General features: G+C 44.4%; 1 long non-coding RNA gene across 1 annotated transcript in view; it reads left to right on the top strand.

The window, feature by feature from the left end:
- The first annotated feature begins 15,222 nt into the window (after positions 1–15,222).
- LOC141134627 (uncharacterized) overlaps positions 15,223–17,996 on the top strand; it is a 156,654-nt gene continuing 153,880 nt past the window's right edge. The window contains exon 1 of the long non-coding RNA XR_012243245.1: positions 15,223–15,395. This is a non-coding gene — a long non-coding RNA (uncharacterized lncRNA). The remainder of the gene's footprint in view (positions 15,396–17,996) is intronic.

Raw genomic sequence — 17,996 nt, forward strand, 5'->3', positions numbered from 1 at the left:
ACGGTTATACGGTGATCAGTGGTGAAAGGGTTAACTAGGGGGCAATCAAGGGGTTAAAACATTTATTAGGTAGTATATGGGGGTCCCTGACGCTATAAAACGCTGACGGCGAACCTAAATATTTACCTCACTAACTAGCGTCACCAGCGACACTAATACAGCGATCAGAAAAATGATCGCTTAGTGACACTGGTGACAGGGGGTGATCAAGGGGTTAAAACTTTATTAGGGGGGGTTAGGGGGGTACCCTAGACCTAAAGGGGGTAATACTCACTGTCCCAACACTGTAACTGTCACAAACTGACACTATGCAGTAATCAGAAAAAAAAAAAAAAAAAAACTGCTGGTGTCAGTTTGTGACAGGGGGGGGGGGTGATTGGGGGGCGATCGGGGGGGGGATCGGGGTGTTTTGTGTGCCTGGCATGTTCTACTGTGTGTGTGTGTGTTGGTGCACTCACATAGATGTCTTCTCTCCTCGGGCCGGAACGGAAAATACCGACCCGAGGGGAGATGACATCACTTCCTTTGCTGCTGTTTAGCATACAGCAGCAAAGGAGTGTTTTCATTGGCCGGCGGCGATCGCGAGGGGGGGGCCACGAACGGATGGTCTCCCCCTCATCACCGATCGCCGCTGGACAAAAGACGACCGCCTCGGGCACGGGGGGGGGGTCCGATCGGACCCCCCACCCGCGGAAGGCAAATCACGTACCCTGTACGTGATTTTGCCTGTCCGTGCCACTTTGCCGACGTACATCGGCGTGAGGCGGTCGTCAAGTGGTTAAAATTTTAGGAAATCAAACAGGCTCTTGCACTAAATCTAATTTTTGTAAGATCTAAGTGATTGCAGTGTATGGTCACCTTTAAAGATCAAGATTGGAAAATATTAATTCATTGGGTTTAGAAACAGTTCTCTGTTCTTTGTAATGTATTGAAAGATTTGGGTAAAAATAGAAAAAAAACACATTTCAAAGATATATTAGAAGTAATAGGAATGTGATTAGCATCAAAAGGGTTAATTAACTGAGAACTCCTACTAATTGCTTAACAAGACACATCAAATGAGATGAAATTAACCAATTGTATTGGACGTGCGCTATTATCAATGAGAAAACCGCAGTTACCCTAGCACCAGTTGTAAATATATTTATTATGGTTTTGTGCTTCAAATTGCGCCGGTTCGCACATTCGGTTAATGACTTTTCGGGCGCACCAATTAAGGTATGAACCAGCGCAGCAAATTCGTCTTAGTAAATCACCCCCTCAGTGTTTACAAGTTAAAATCTTTTTTTTTGCTAGAAAATTACTTGGAACCCCCAAACATTATATATATTTTTTTCAGACACCCTAGAGAATAAAATGGCGGACGTTGCAATACTTTATGTCACACCGTATTTGCGCAGCAGTCTTACAAGCCCAATTTTTGGGGAAAAAATACACTTTTTTAATTAAAAAAATAAGACAACAGTAAACTTAGCCCAACTTTTTTTATTATGTGAAAGATAATGTTACAGCGAGTAAATTGATACCCAACATGTCACGCTTCAAAATTGTGCCTGTTCGTGGAATGGCGACAAGCTTTGACCCTTAAAAATCTCCATAGGCGACGTTTAAAAATTTCTACAGGTTACCAGTTTTGAGTTACAGAGGATGTCTAGTGCTAGAATTATGGCTCTCGCTTTATTTTACTTTTTATTTTTATTTTGACACTGTCCTTTAAAAAAAAAAAAATTGGGTCACTTTTATTCCTTTTATAATGAATGTAAACATCCCTTATAATAGAAAAAGAGCACGACAGGACCTCTTTTATGTGACGTCAAAAAGACCTCAGATCTAACATTTACACTACAATGCAATAAAAGAAAAAAAATTAAACATCTTTTTTTTTTAATTTTGCAAAAAAAAAATTTCCCCTTTAAAAGACCATTGGGCGGAAGTGAAGTTTGACGTCGCTTTCGCCATCCAATGGTGTGGAGCCGAGTGGGGGCCATCTTTCCCTCATTCGGCATCCAGCCTGTAAGGGGAAAGGACCCGACCGTCTCCGCCGCTACCAACAGTTCTGGTAAGCAGCGGAGACCACCGGAGCGTGGGGGGGGGGCCCTCTCCCACACCCCGATAAAAGTGATCTTGCGGCAGATCCGCCACTGAGACCACTTTTATCTGAAAGCGAATCGCTCACTGTTGAAGAGGACACCGGGGGTTATGGCAGCTAGCTGCTGCCATAACAACTGTATTCCACTTCAAACAGCCGACGTACAACTGCGGCGGGCGGTCCTTATAAGTTAAAATGACTTTCACTGCTACAATAATGAATATTCAGTTTAACTCTGTCTACACTGCAGAAGGATAATACAGCGGCACTAAAGGAAAACGTTCCACAGCAGTTATCAGCTACAGTCCAGGTTCTTGTATCCAGAGTATCATTGTGTGTAGTGTATGTGCGGAATATAATTGTGTGTGTGTGTACTATCATTGTGTGTATTTATAGTTATTGGAGTATCTTGATTAATGTAACACTGATCAATGTAAGAATAAATCCCTTAGAATGTGTCCATTCTCCATAATCCTCAGCTTCATCTAGTAACAATGCAGACTCCAAGCAGTTCTTAATGTCAAGAGGCTGCTTAGAAGACAGACAATATCCTGTAAGTAGATACAGATTGTCCGTTTTATTGGAGGGAATGGTACATATTAGAGGGTTCAGAGGAGGACGATTATTTTCAAAACACCGGAGCAAATGGAAGACTTGTTGGGGATATTTCAATAGATGCATTTTACTGTAGTGCTGCTTTGTCATCTTATTCTACCCTCTTTCTGACCTTGAAAGCTGTGAAAATTTCAAAGTTTAAAAAGTGTTCAAAGCTGAAAATGTTTCTTGTCTATCAAGTGACATTAAGCAAATAGAAGGCCAAACATTTCATGTCAGTGCATCCGCCATAAATTGTTAATTTTTCTGTGAAATACCACTGCTGGCTGCTATTAAGTGTAGCCAGGTGCTGGGCTACAGCAATGTGGAGAAGGGGACATTGCCTTTTATTCATCTTTCCCTCTACTGAGATACTGCTAATATGCTGCACCATTCTCCTCCAGCCAGCAGGGGAGACCTAAAGCCAAGCAAGCCCATAGCCTTCTGTGTAGAGCTCTAAGAATTTTGTGAGTTATAGTTTGAGACGGCACCCATATAATGGGACGAATAAGCTCCTTACACTACCAATCCCAAATACCACTGTACAGTAGGAGGTGTGGAAAAAAGATTTTTTATTAAACTGCCTCAGACAGTTCTTCCTCTTGGCACTAAGGAAGTTGGAGAGAGAGCACCTCTGTCTGGATATTCGCCACCACTGATCACCTAAGACTTTTAGAAAGAGACCGATGGAGGCCCCCTTCTACAGTGATAGGTCACTGCAGCATCCTTTGAACTGGCAGGGACTGAACCAATCAGAGCAGGACACCTAATTCATACCGCAACCATACTGCATTCTATACCGCACTTATTCCAAATCTAGACTGCACCTATACCAACCCAATACTGCATTATACCAAACCTTTAACACACCCAGAAAATAATATCTCAAAGGACTACCTTTCCTGTAATAATTATTCTGCAAACCCCCTTTATCTCCCTGCCCCTCTGCAATCATACTCCTTTTTCTTTTTCAGTGTATACCCAGTTGGTCTAGGACTAGCATCACCACCATAAATGCGCTCTGGCAGTAAATATACAGCACTCAGTAGATTCAACTTTACTACTGCTCACTGCTGCACTTGAGGTGACCTTGCTACTGATTATGCTAATCTCGACACCAAATGTCATCTGATGCTTAATCCTTAATGTTAATTGCTTTGTATGCAAAATTGTGTTATTACTATTATTAAAATATAAGTTCACCCTTTGTAACATGTTATACCTATATTCGAGGTGTAACATGTTACAAATATCCCGGCTGCTGCACCGCCCCCCTCCCCCCGAATCTTCATATTGACACTGAGCGAGGGATCTTCTCTCCCCGCTCTCTGTCACGATCTAGAAAAAACGCAGCTGTGCGGGCCGGGGGTAGTGCTACATGTGCTTAATCAGCCAGGAGAAGTCAACATGGACCCCACTGCAGCTGTTAAATGGCGCCAAGAGCAAAATGGTCAACCAGAGCTGTGTCTAGTGCTTGGATGTGCCAGAAGATGAAAGAACTAAGGAGCAGATTTACCAAGTGGTAAAGACACTAACTCCTGAGCAGAGTGTTTGTTCTAGACATGAAAGCGGAGTTCCACTCAAATTTTTAACTTAATCTTACCCCCTTCAGTTAATTGCATAGATGTTCAAATGCCGCACGAAAAATTTATCACTGTAATTACCTTTATATTGTACTTTATTGTGGCACTTCCTGTCTCTCCTCCCATGGGAGTAGGTGTGTTTATTACCTTTCCTCGGCGCCGCACTGCCTCCTGGGAGCTTAGTGTCAGGCTTCCCAAGATTCAGTGCGGGAACAATGATCATGCTTGTGAACAAGCTGTGAATGAACAGCATTCACCGCATCCAGGAAATCAATGCTTGTGGACTTCACATGCCCACAAGCAAGATGGAAACAGCCAGCATCACATTTTTAAAGTTATTCTTCAGTACGAAAACAGACAGAGGCGGATATATTACACCCAAACTGTGAGTATTATTTTGGGATTAGCAAAATGTCTCAATGACCTAAAAAAAAAAAAAAAAAGATTGGTTGCCGGACTCCCACTTGAAGGTGGATCCAGCTGTTGCTTGTACCTATGTGCTATTAGAATGGAAAAGGGACATTCCCACTCATTTCCTGGGAGACAGGATACACCCAACAGAAGAAGTTGAAGCCTGCCTAATCCATTTACAAGTGTCAGACATTAACCCGTCGAGCCCAAGCCAGACTACACCAGGGACTGATGCAAACACCATCGCTCTTGCATCTACTTAAAGACTACCTCCTGCTTCCTTCTTCACCGATGTAGGGAAGCTAGTGGAGAACTGTCAGGAATGGTTCTGTCCCCATGAAACGTGGATATCAGAAGCCGCCACGATTTTTCTCAAAGACTTTCATTTCATCTGGGGAAGAGGACTTTGAAACGTGGTGGGACCAGTCTTCCCAAGCACTAGAAGAATGGGATATTCCTGAGGCTTTAAAGGAACAAAGAATTTGTGAGAATCTCAGGGGCCCTGCTGCTGAAATTATACTGTTCTGGAAATTTTATAGATAGGCAATTCCTATCCTCATATTGATTAGTGGTTCCAAATGAATAGCTACTGCAGTAGGGAACAGACAGAAAAAAAATACTCAGCATCTTTCCAAATACACCTGATTATGTAGGTATCATATTAATATTATAAATTCTACTTTTATGGTAACAGGAGGTGTAACTCCTGTTACAGAACTCAAAAGAATGCAACATGTAATCAAAACATTATTAGTGCCGTGTGCACAGTGAGTGCAGTATGCAATAAATAGGAAAATAATACAAAATAGTATACTATTTTATACTGAATTTACAAATTTCCTTTACAATCCTTAACTGAAAGCTGGAAAAGCAAGACTGTGTAGCTTTGGACTATTGAAGTGCTGTATGATGTGTTTGTATGAGTAGAGAAACTCCCAGATTTATTATACAAGTTCAAACACACTCACCAGCATAGAGGAGAGAAGCTTTCTGACTTCATAACTTAACTAGATAAGATCCTACATGAAATCCTGTAAAAGAAAGTAAAGATCCACAAGAGGCTTAGAAGGAGCCTACCTAAATCATCCTATAGTTCTTCTTCTCATAGGACCCAGTTCAGGTCCTGTCTATTCAGAACTAGTGAAGGAAATTAGGGAGGAAGAGGCTCTGTTAAACGAGAAAAACCAGGAACAAGCTACTCTGAGCAAGCCGTCACCTAAGAAAGAGATTGTCTTCGCCGGTGTGGATCAAAGGGGTGCTTATGTATAAGAATATGAGGATGAGTCAACAATAGAGTTGGAAGCTAAACAGCTGACTACAACCAACCCCAGAGCCTCAATAGAATCAGCAACACCTGATTTGCTGACCCAGGTGGCATAGGCACAGTTGAAAATGCAACAAACCATGATGCAAGCAATGGAGGCCCATGTGAGCATGCAAAAATCTATTATAGATATGAGCAGATTGTCTCTACTTTAACTTCAGAAAATGGAACGAAACAAGGGGACATGTTTCTACCAACTGGAAAAAATATTATCTTCGTGGGGAAGTTTGCTTTCAGGTAGACAGGCACAAAATGCCAATGCACACCATTCCATCAGGAATGCCATGGAACAGCGAGAAAAACTGAAGCAAATTAAGAGAAGCGCGCAAGTCCACTCCAAACATGTTCCCGGATCAGTTGGTGGGTCCCTTGTCTATAGTCCCAAATTAAGTAGAAGGCGTCTACACCCAGCCTCTTCTAGTTACAGGAGCACAAGTGACATTACTGTATCAAGACATTTATGATAAGTATCTGAAACATTTACCCCTACAGAAGTTGGAAAATTTAGGGTATCGGAATGCAGAAGTTTCCATACAATCCACCTGACATTCAATTCTTCTGCAGTCAGGAAAACAGAGACATTCGATCCTTTAGCAGTCATGTGTTCCTCCCTCTCCTGGGGCAAAACAGAACTCTTTGCTGACAGGGACAAACACCGATTTAGTGAGAAGACTACTCACCCCCCCCCCCCCCCCAGCAATGAAGAGTGACTCATTAGTCCAAGATGTTCACCCTCAGCTACATCGGGCCTATCAACGTGTTCTGCTGCAGCAGAAGGCCCCAATGGAAAGGGTAGGAAAGCTCTAGAGACTCGGCTCTGAAGAAAGAGTGCTGAAACCCAGGGAAACAGCTTGCTTGCAAGCCACTGTCAAATGAGCTGGGACCAGCCTGGGTCCTTTGTTGTCCTTGAAGCCAATTCTCGGGGAGAAGACATTGGGGTGGAGCTGTTTCCTGAGGTAGTGTCGACTAAGGTCTTGCAGCAAAATCATAGAAAGATTCCCTGTCAGTATCCGAAACAATACTGATCTCCCAGTCAGGCTTAAACCTATCAACTATATGTTGCTCAGGCAGGTGTCCCTGCTTCACTATATATCCTGTTGTTATTTGTTATTATGTGGCCAAGACCAAAGAGCTTGGTGGAGGACCCAGAAGTGTTGGATAGTGAGAGAGGCCCAGGTTCTGCAATCGAGCAAGGGTTTAACACAGCGCTCACTGTAAAGGTATTACATCTGTTCTTTCACAGTTGGCCTCTGTACTATTCGGACTAAAAACCTAAAACAACAGAAAATACCAAAAAAGTGAAAAACCTCAAAGAAAGACATTGCTAGCTATCTTTAAATTAGTTTTCCCTCTTTAATGTTTATTTTTAATTTTTTTTCCTATTTATATGTTTATTTTTGCATACTGTGTATACAAAAGATATATATTTTAATTTTTTATTTTTATCAATTTGCAAAATGGAAAGTGAGTGAACAGAAGAAAAATCTAAATTAAATCAATATTTGGTGTGACTACCTTTGACTTCAAACCAGCATCAATTCTTACAATTGACAAAGTCAAGAAGTGTGCAGGATTAGAGGCAGGTGTATGAAAAACCAATTACACCAAGCAGGTGCAAATGAGCATCAATTTCATATGGAGGCTGAAACGCGGTCATTAACTGAAACAAGAAACAGCTGAGTAGGAGGCTGAAGACAGGGTTCAGGCCGGGTTCACACTAGTGCGACAAACGCTCCGACATTGGGAGCTCATGTTGCATGACGTGTGAAAATCAATGTTTCCCTATGGGAGCCATCTTAACTGGTCCGACACAAGTCGGTCTGACTTTGAAAATGCTCCTTGTACTACTTTGGTCCGACTTTGATCCTACTTCAGCCCATTGACTATCATTGAAGTCGGATCGCCTTCTTGCATGATCCGACTTTGGCATGCGACTTGTGCTCAGATGATCTTGAGGGCAAACTCTGCGCCAAATTTTAAATAAAAAACTGGCATGGGTTCCCCCTCCAAGAGCATACCAGGCCCTTGGGTCTGGTATGGATTTTAAGGGGAACCCCCTATGCTGAAAAACAGGCGTGGGGGTCCCCCCCAAATCCATACCAGACCCTTATCCGAGCGAGCGCCCCCCCCTCCTGAACCGTACCAGGCCGCATGCCAGGGTTGTCGGGAAGAGGCCCTTGTCCTCATCAACATGGGGGGTGGGCGCTTTGGGGCAGGGGGCGCCCTGCGGCCCCCCACCCCAAAGCACCTTGTCCCCATGTTGATGAGGACAAGGGCCTCTTCCCGACAACCCTGGGCATTGGTTGTCGGGGTCTGCGGGCGGGGGGCTTATCAGAATCCGGGAGCCTCCTTTAATAAGGGGGCCCCCAGATCCCGGCTCCCAGCCTTATGTGAATGAGTATGGGGTACATCGTACCCCTACCCATTCACCTGGGGGAAAAAAAGTGTCAATAAAAAAAACACACTAGACAGGTTTTTAAAGTAATTTATTAGGCAGCTCCGGGAGTCTTCTTCTGACTTCGGGGGTCTCTTCCTTCTTCTCCGTGCTCTCCGGCCTCTTCTCCAGGTCTCCGGTTCTTCTCCCGCTCTCCGGTTCTTCTGCTCTTTTGCCGCTCTTTTGCTAGCAGTGGCCCGGTCTTCTCCGTCGTCTTCTTCCCTCCGGTCTTCTTCCGATGTTGACACGATGCTCTCTCCCGCTGTAATGCCGTGTGCAAGGTGCGCAACAACATATATAGGTATGGGGCATGGTCACCGGGTGATGTCAGCTGGTGACTCCGCCCATTATGACATCACCACCCGGGGCACGATGGAACAGTGACGTCGTAATGGGCGGAGACACCGAATGACATCACCCTGTGACCACGCCCCGTACCTATATAAGTCGTTGCGCACCTCGCACACGGCGTTGCAGTGGGAGAGAGCGTCGTGTCAACATCGGAAGAAGACCGGAGGGAAGAAGGCGACGGAGAAGACCGGGCCAACGCCAGCAAAAGAGCAGAAGATAGTGGAGGAGCCCTGCAGCAGACACCGGAGAGCCGGAGAAGAACCGGAAAGCGCAGAGAAGAGGCCAGAGAACGCGGAGAATTCGGAAGAGACCCCCCAAAGTCGGAAGAAGACCCCGGAGCTGCTTAATAAATTACTTTAAAAACCTGTCTAGTGTGTTTTTTTAGTGACACGTTTTTCCTAGGTGAATGGGTAGGGTTACGATGTACCCCATACTTATTCACATAGGGCGGGGGGCCCCTTTATTAAAGGGGGCTCCCGGATTTCGATAAACCCCCCACCCGCAGACCCTGACAACCAACGGCCAGTGTTGTCGGGAAGAGGCCCTTGTCCTCATCAACATGGGGACAAGGCGCCCCCCCTGCCCCAAAGCACCCACCCCCTCATGTTGAGGGCATGCTGCCTGGTACGGTTCAGGAGGGGGGGTGCTCGCTTGTCCCCACCCCTTTTCCTAACCGGCTGGGCTGCGTGCTCGGATAAGGGTCTGGTATGGATTTTGGGGGGCGTTTTTTTGGAGTAGGGGGTCCCCTTAAAATCCATATCAGACCGAAGGGCCTGGTATGCTCTTGGAGGGGGATCCCATGCTGTTTTTTTATTAAAAATTTGGCGCAGAGTTCCCCCTCAAGATTCATACCAAACACAGTGCCTAGTATTTGCGGGGATCCAAGTCGGATCCCTGTTCATTAAAAGTCGAACGTATGTCGGCTTAAAGTCGCAGGGCAAAGTCGGATCCAAAGTAGGACGGCTGTTGTGTCGCACCAGTGTGAACACGGCCTAAAACTGAGTAAACCCACGTTCACATGTCAAATCGCAAGCCAAATCAGCGGCTATTGCCAGCAATAGCACCGTCCAAATCGAAGCGGGGCCAACTTTGAGGTGCCGATTCCCAAAAGCAGTTCCTGTACTACTACTACTACTACTAATGTTTGGGAACTCTAAGTAATTTTCTAGCAAAAAATACGGATTTTAACTTGTAAACACCAAATTTCAAAAATAGGCTTAGTCATGAAAGGGTTATACTGCATCAGCAAGGTCTCCACCAGGCAAAGATTTCAAAGCAGACTGGGGTTTCAAAATGTTCTGTTCAAGTTCTTTTGAAAAAGCACAAAGAAACGGGCAACACTGAGGACCACACAGTGGTTGCCCAAGGAAACCTAATGCAACGGATAAAAAACACATCATGCTTACTTCCCTTTAACATCGGAAGATGTTATACTATATATCTATATATACAGCGGGTAAAATAAATATTGAACACGTCACCATTTTTCTAGGTAAATGCTGTGCATGTGTATTTTAATTTTTTAATTTTTTTAGACAATGAGAAGAAAAATAGGGGCCAAAATTTAAAGTGATAATATACAACTGTTTTCTTTTTTTCCATATTTTGTGCTGTTTCACTGTTATATGTTAAAAGATCAAGATCAAGTAACAGTAAAAAACACACACAAAAAAAAAATGCAGTTCATTTTTTTCAAGATAAAATGAACAAACGTCACCAAAAATGTGACCATCAAAATTCATTCCTCATTGACTTCAATGCAATTCAAGTTTAAAATTTAAGTTCGGATTTTTAAAAAAACTTTACCTAATTAGTGAAATTCACAAATTACTGTTAGTGGCGGATCCTTACTAATCTCTTTTCGGATTCCTCACGACTCTGAAACTTTCCCCTCAGACGTGTTGGAGTTCCTCTAAGTTTTATTTAGAAGGAGGTGGAGGCAGCTGTCTGTGTGATGTGGCCAGGATCCCGGCAGGACTCGGTCATAGTCATTTGATGCCAGGAGGCAAAGTGAAGCCTTTTCATGCCATCAGCCTCGAGGCTCCAATGGATGACTCTTCACAGAGCCAGAACCGCTGGGTGCCAGACAAAGCAGCTCCGAGCTCCTCAAACGGCTTCCTCCACCCACCACTGACTATTTTTACTCCTGGAACTCTTTATGTTTATAATTGGAGAGATTATCTTCTCTGAGTCCCTAACAATGTTAACCGCTAGAAGGCAGCCTGAAAACTATAATATGCAGAGAATGGTGACCGGTAACAAAGTGTCTGAAATAAGAACTGTTTTTTTGCTGCTTAGTTCAAAGGAATTTGCAACAGCTAATGGTGAGCGTGAAAGAATAATTTATTTATTTCAGGTACTTAGCACTGTCAATTTACACATCTCTTTACACATACTGTATATTGTACATTCACAGCAGCCCCTGCCCTCAAGGAGCTTACAGTCTAAGGTCCCTAACTCACATTCTAGGGCCAATTTAGACAGGAGCCAAGTAACCTACAAGCATGTCTTTGGAGCGTTGGAGGAAACAGGAGTACTCGGAGGAAACCAACCCAGGCACAGGGAGAACATGCAAACTCCAGGCAGGTAGTGTCATGTTTGGGATTCGAACCGTTGACCCAAATGCTGCTAAGCAGAGGTACTATGATGACAGGAATATGACAATGGATCGAGAATGGTGGGGACAGCAATATAGTGAAGATTGGGGAATAGTGAGGACAGCAGTATGGTGAAGGCATGTAAATGGTTAGGACAGGAGTATGGTGAGGCTGGTGGAATGGTGATAACAGTAGTAAAACGAGAGTGTGAGAATGGTGAGGACAGGAGTATAGTGAGGGTGTGAGAATAGTGAGGGTAGAAGAATGGTTAGGATGGGATAGTGGAATGCTGATAACAGGAGTATAGTGAGAATTGAAAAATGAGAATGTTGAGGACACGAGTATGGCAATGGATGGAGAATGGTCAGGACAGGAGTATGGTCAGGGTTGAAGGGTTAGGACGGGAGTATGGTTGAGGATGCTTAAACAGTGATGACCGGAGTATGGTCAAGGTAGGAAAATGGTTAGAACAGGAGTATAGTAAGGGTGGGAGAGTGGTAAGGACAGGAGTATGAGGGTTGAAGGACAATTGAGATGCTGAGGATGAGAGGACAATAATAGCAGGATCTCGGTGAGGATGTGAAAACGCTAAGGACAGGAGTATGGTGACGATGGGAGAATAGTGAAGATAGGAGTGTGGTAACACTTGGAGAAATGTAAAGACAAGAGTATGGTGAGGAAGAGAGAATGATGAGAGTGGAAGAATAATAAAGACTGGCTGTTAGGGACATTAAATACAGGATGGTAAAAATGGGGGAATGGTGAGGATAATAATGACAGCAGAAGGGAGAGGATGGTATCATTTTGGTCCTTTATTCTTTGCTAGGAGTGAGTTTCAAAAATTTTCTGTCTTCTTTACCTGTTTTCCTGGCAGGATAGCCAGGCAGCGATCTAATGAGCAGCACCTGCATGATTTGCATAATGAGCTCTGTGTGTGGGATTGGCACGGTTCGGCCATTGGATCTCCTTTTATCTATAATTTGGTTTAGTGAAGCGGCTGATGTGAATTATTGTTATCCGGGTAATGATGGGAAATGAATGTTTGTGAAATAGCAGGCTGAGAAGTGACAACAAACCGCACGCTGAGATCATTTACCACACCAATTGTTCCACCATTGCTTGAAGGATTCTTTGGAGATGTCACTTAACATTTAACTCCTTCCTTACATTTGCTACATGAGATTTGCTTTTCGCAATTTTGCAGTTGCAAAGGGTTTTCTATTGTGGCACATGTGCATCGACTTTAGTAAATTTGCCCCATGACTCACATAGTATGACAGTAAAAGGAACAGTGAATAGTATGTAAACTGCAGTGATCAGTTTTGAAAGTGCAGTGATCAGTGTGTAGAGTGCAGTGATCAGCATGTAGTGGGCAGTGATAAGTGTGCAGAATGCAGTAATCTGTGTGTACAGATCAGCGATCAGTGTGAAGAGTGCAGTGAACAATGTGCAGAGTGCAATGATCAGTGTGTAATATTACTGTAATTAAGAGCTTTTGGACTGCATTTCCCAGAGGGAGATTGCCAGGAGGAGGGGAAGATCTGCATTTTACAGACTGTAGAGAACACAGCTCCCTCTTGCTGTGAGGGAGACCTAAGAGTGTACATCATTATCCAGTGTGCAGCATCACTGATGCACAATGGCAGGCTGAGCAGGATCCAGAGTGCTGAGTCTGTGCTGACAGCTATATGCATTGTTTATTGCTGACTCTGCTGATTTATGTGTTGATTCAGTCTAGTGGTACAGAATTCTATTCTAAGTTACTTTGACATAGTGATTATACTGTCTAGCAGACTGCCTGAACCTACCTTCTGTATGTAGCGCACCACCTAAGAAAGGTGAAATGGTATCCCCCCACCCTGCACGGTCAGGCACACCAAATTTTACCGTCTCTCAGAGTCAGAAAACTGTCCAAAACTTAGTATTATGTGATGCCCACTTGACTTTAACAACTTCAGGGACAAAGTCTCCTATGTACAGTCTATATACACTCCTTACTTCCTCCAGCACACTTGCTTGCAGAAAAACTCAGTTGAGACACTTTAGTGGATCTGACAAGACACTCAGCTAGATCAAAGCAAAAGCCCTTTACAGGCAAGGACACAGGCCCCTTGGTTGTGTAGCAAAGTCCAGTATCCAGCTTACATCCCTGTGGCTACTGATACCAGCACCATCTCTTCAGGCACTGCCAGCCTGCCTGGCTGCAGCTGCCCATTTTACTAGCCCTCCTGGCTACATCTCCACAGTCCTCCCAAACTGACACACTCTCTCTCCACAGACCTTCCAGACTGTTCACTCGTGAGTCCACCTGGTAAACTTCTCAGGAGAACTACTGGACATGTTGAGCTTCTCCTGCTGTCCTCTCTTTGCTCCCGTGCCTCCAGGAAGGATTCCTCTGTGTGTTTTAGAGCAGTGGTCATCAACCCTGTCCTCAGGGCCCACTAACAGGCCAGGTTTTATGTATTACCTTGGGGAGATGCAGACTAGAATACTGCAATCACTGAGCAGCAAATTATATCACCTGTGATGTATTTCAGTTATCTTGCATACCTGGCCTGTTAGTGGGCCCTGAGGACAGGGTTGATGACCACTGTTGTAGAGGGTCCCTCCAGCACCCGAGCCCTAGGCCCAAGGTCACCCCCCCAGACTAGGGGGCATCCTCAAAGGGGCCACAAACACCCTCCTCAGTACTCCTCTCCATCTTCCACCCGACTGCCCCCTGCTGGCATGACTCAAGAGTATTTACGAGGTGGCCTTCCCCCTGCCATCCCATTTCGTTGGGGACTGGCTGGGGTCCTCATCAATACTCCAAGCAGCTCCTCCTATACTCCACCCTCTAGTTCTGGCAGCTTCTCCAAGGTTCCAGAAAGCAGGGGGAGTCACCAGAGATGCTGCTTGCTGGGTTAATTTATACCTAAATGGTCTTGTGTCTATTTCCTGATACCAATTCACAGTCGTTTTGCACACTTATGTACGTTTAGGGCACTTTGACACTGGGGGGGTGGGGCGTCGGCAGTAAAGTGCAGCCATTTTTAGCGGCGCTTTACCGTAGTTTTAGCTGGGCTTTTCGGCCACTAGCGGGGCACTTTTAACCTCCCGCTAGCAGCCGATGAAGGGGTTAATATCACCCGCAAATCGCCGCTGCCAAAGCGATTTGCAGGTGATTCGGGAGCGCTGCCCATTGATTTCAATGGGCAGGGCGTTTTAGGAGCGTTGTATACACTATTGTATACAATATTTTTAGCGTCTGTAAAGCACCTCAGTGTGAAAGTAGCCTAAAGAGCACACAGTAACTTTCACTCAACCAGGTGTGCCAGAGGGGCTCAGGTTGTTCTTAGTGTTAAGGCACAGAACAAAATTGCCAAGTGGCTCCTTCGGGGGTAGTGCTACACAGAAAGCAGGGGGTCAAGAGAGATGCCATCCAGCCTCCCTGAGTCACTCAGCCCTGACCCAGATTCAACCCACATTTTCCCACACTACAACTATATACACTAGCACACTAGAGGGTGCTACATATATACTCATTTATACTGAAACCACCATTTACCTGAAGAACCCTTGTCCCTATAACAGGGCTGCAGGTAAATTTAGTTGTGCTGGATGGTAACCAGTCTAGCTAATTTGTAGTGTTTAGTGATTACATGACTTCTGTTAATTCCATTTATTTGTGGCTTCTCCGTTCTGTCAGTAGGTGGTGCTGTGGCCTTTGACATTAGAGTGATGTGTTACAGTGAAGTTCAGGTTATGATGAACATACTTTTCTCAGCCAATCATATTTGCAGCTAAGCATGCTGGTAAAAGGTATTTAATGGAAAGAAGTCAGGTGATCAGGCAAAGTGTTCCCGCCCAGGGCCCAGCCTGGGTGGATGGTATATGTAGAGTTCCTGGCTGCTAGGCCCAAAGCCTGGAGTTCTAAGGAAGCACCAGAGGGGACTTTTCATGAGCTGGAGGCTATGAACTGGCTGAGAGGACTTCAGAGAGAACTCATCCAAGGGAATCAGTGCATGAATAAGTGAGTACAGCTCAGTTACTAGGTTAGACAGCTTGGCTTACAAAGTACAGATGTGCTGGTTCAGCTTAAATGCTCTTATTCCTGTACTGCTGTCTGCCTTATCTCACCTATTTTTTTTTCTAAGGAGTCTGCCAATCTGCCTGTTGCTGATCGCTACTAAGGGTGTCCTGTGCCCTATTCCCCTCTCTCCCACATTTTTCCTGTTTGAGAAATAAATGTCTCTATTGTTTAAAGCATAAAAGTGACTAGCACTCAACTTCTTTCTTGTTTATCACCCACCATGCCCACAAACCTGCACCCTGAGTATGTATGTCAGCCATCACTACACCCGGTAGTCACCATCAGGCTCCCGGAAAGTCGGGACCATGGCTACATACCCATACCAATACATTGAGTTCATCTCATACATCTAAATGGTCTTGTGTCTATTCCCTGATACCAATTCATAGTGGAGGTATCCACATTTATGTTCCAGAGTGCCAGAGGGGCTCAGGTTGTCGGATTCAGAACAAAAAACAAAATACCAAATGGCTCTTTCAGGGGTAGTGCTACACAGAGCTCAGTGTGCAGAGTGCAGTAATCAGTGTACAGAGATCAGTGTGAAAAGTGCAGTGATCAGTGTGTAGAGTACAGTAAACAGTGTGAAGAGTACAGTAATCAGTGTGAAGAGTGCGGTGATCAGTGTGTAGAGTACAGTAATCAGTGTGAAGAGTACAGTAATCAGTGTGAAGAGTACAGTAATCAGTGTGAAGAGTGCAGTGATCAGTGTGAAAAGTACAGTAATCAGTGTGCAGAGTACAGTAATCAGTGTGCAGAGATCAGTGTGAAGAGTGCAGTGATCACAGCTCCCAACTGTCCCTGATTTTGAGGGACTGTCCCTGATTTGGACAAATGTCCCTCTGTCCCTCTTTCCCTCTCATTTTGGTCTGATCTATATAGTTGTATATAAAAATCACTTTTTTTCTTATAAAAAGTGTTCCCCAGTGCTAAATATTTCATCCAATTTCTACATTGCTGCATTTGTACATTTCAAAAGCAAATATAAAGGAATAGTAGTGGTAAAAAAAATGCCTTGTGGATTTAATTAACCTTTTGTTGGGAGGTATGGCAGTGATCAGTGTGAAGAGTACAGTAATTAGTGTGCAGAGATCAGTGTGAAGAGATCAGTGTAAAGAGTGCAGTGATCAGTGTGCAGTGATCAGTGTGAAGAGATCAGTGTGAACAGCGCAGTGATCAGTGTGAAGAGATCAGTGTGCAGTGATCAGTGTGAACAATGCAGTGATCAGTGTGCAGTGATCAGTGTGAAGAGTGCAGAGATCAGTGTGCAGAGATCAATGTGAACAGCGCAGTGATCAGTGTGCAGAGATCAGTGTGAAAAGTGCAGTGATCAGTGTGCAGAGATCAGTGATCAGTGTGAAGAGTGCAGTGATCAGTGTGCAGAGATTAGTGTGAAGAGTACAGTAATCAGCGTGCAGAGATCAGTGTGAAGAGTGCAGTGATCAGTGTGTAGAGTACAGTAAACAGTGTGAAGAGTGTGGTGATCAGTGTGCAGAGATCAGTGTGAAAAGTGCAGTGATCAGTGTGTAGAGTACAGTAAACAGTGTGAAGAGTGCGGTGATCAGTGTGCAGTGATCAGTGTGTAGAGTACAGTAAACAGTGTGAAGAGTGCAGTGATCAGTGTGCAGTGATCAGTGTGTAGAGTACAGTAAACAGTGTGAAGAGTGCAGTGATCAGTGTGCAGAGATCAGTGTGAAAAGTGCAGTGATCAGTGTGTAGAGTACAGTAAACAGTGTGAAGAGTGCGGTGATCAGTGTGCAGTGATCAGTGTGTAGAGTACAGTAAACAGTGTGAAGAGTGCAGTGATCAGTGTGCAGAGATCAGTGTGAAAAGTGCAGTGATCAGTGTGTAGAGTACAGTAAACAGTGTGAAGAGTACAGTAATCAGTGTGCAGAGTACAGTAATCAGTGTGCAGAGATCAGTGTGAAGAGTGCAGTGATCACAGCTCCCAACTGTCCCTGATTTTGAGGGACTGTCCCTGATTTGGACCAATGTCCCTCTGTCCCTCTTTCCCTCTCATTTTGGTCTGATCTATATAGTTGTATATAAAAATCACTTTTTTTCTTATAAAAAGTGTTCCCCAGTGCTAAATATTTCATCTAATTTCTACATTGCTGCATTTGTACATTTCAAAAGCAAATATAAAGGAATAGTAGTGGTAAAAAAACACCTTGTGGATTTAATTAACCTTTTGTTGGGAGGTATGGCAGTGATCAGTGTGAAGAGTACAGTAATTAGTGTGAAGAGATCAGTGTGAAGAGTGCAGTGATCAGTGTGAACAGCGCAGTGATCAGTGTGCAGTGATCAGTGTGAAGAGTGCAGTGATCAGTGTGCAGAGATCAGTGTGAACAGCGCAGTGATCAGTGTGAAGAGTTCAGTGTGAAGAGTACAGTAATCAGCGTGCAGAGATCAGTGTGAAGAGTGCAGTGATCAGTGTGAAGAGATCAGTGTGAACAACGCAGTGATCAGTGTGCAGTGATCAGTGTGAAGAGTGCAGTGATCAGTGTGAAGAGTGCAGTGATCAGTGTGAAGTGTGCAGTGATC

The sequence above is a fragment of the Aquarana catesbeiana genome, linkage group LG03 (assembly GCF_042186555.1).
Source record: "Aquarana catesbeiana isolate 2022-GZ linkage group LG03, ASM4218655v1, whole genome shotgun sequence".
NCBI lineage: Eukaryota > Metazoa > Chordata > Amphibia > Anura > Ranidae > Aquarana > Aquarana catesbeiana.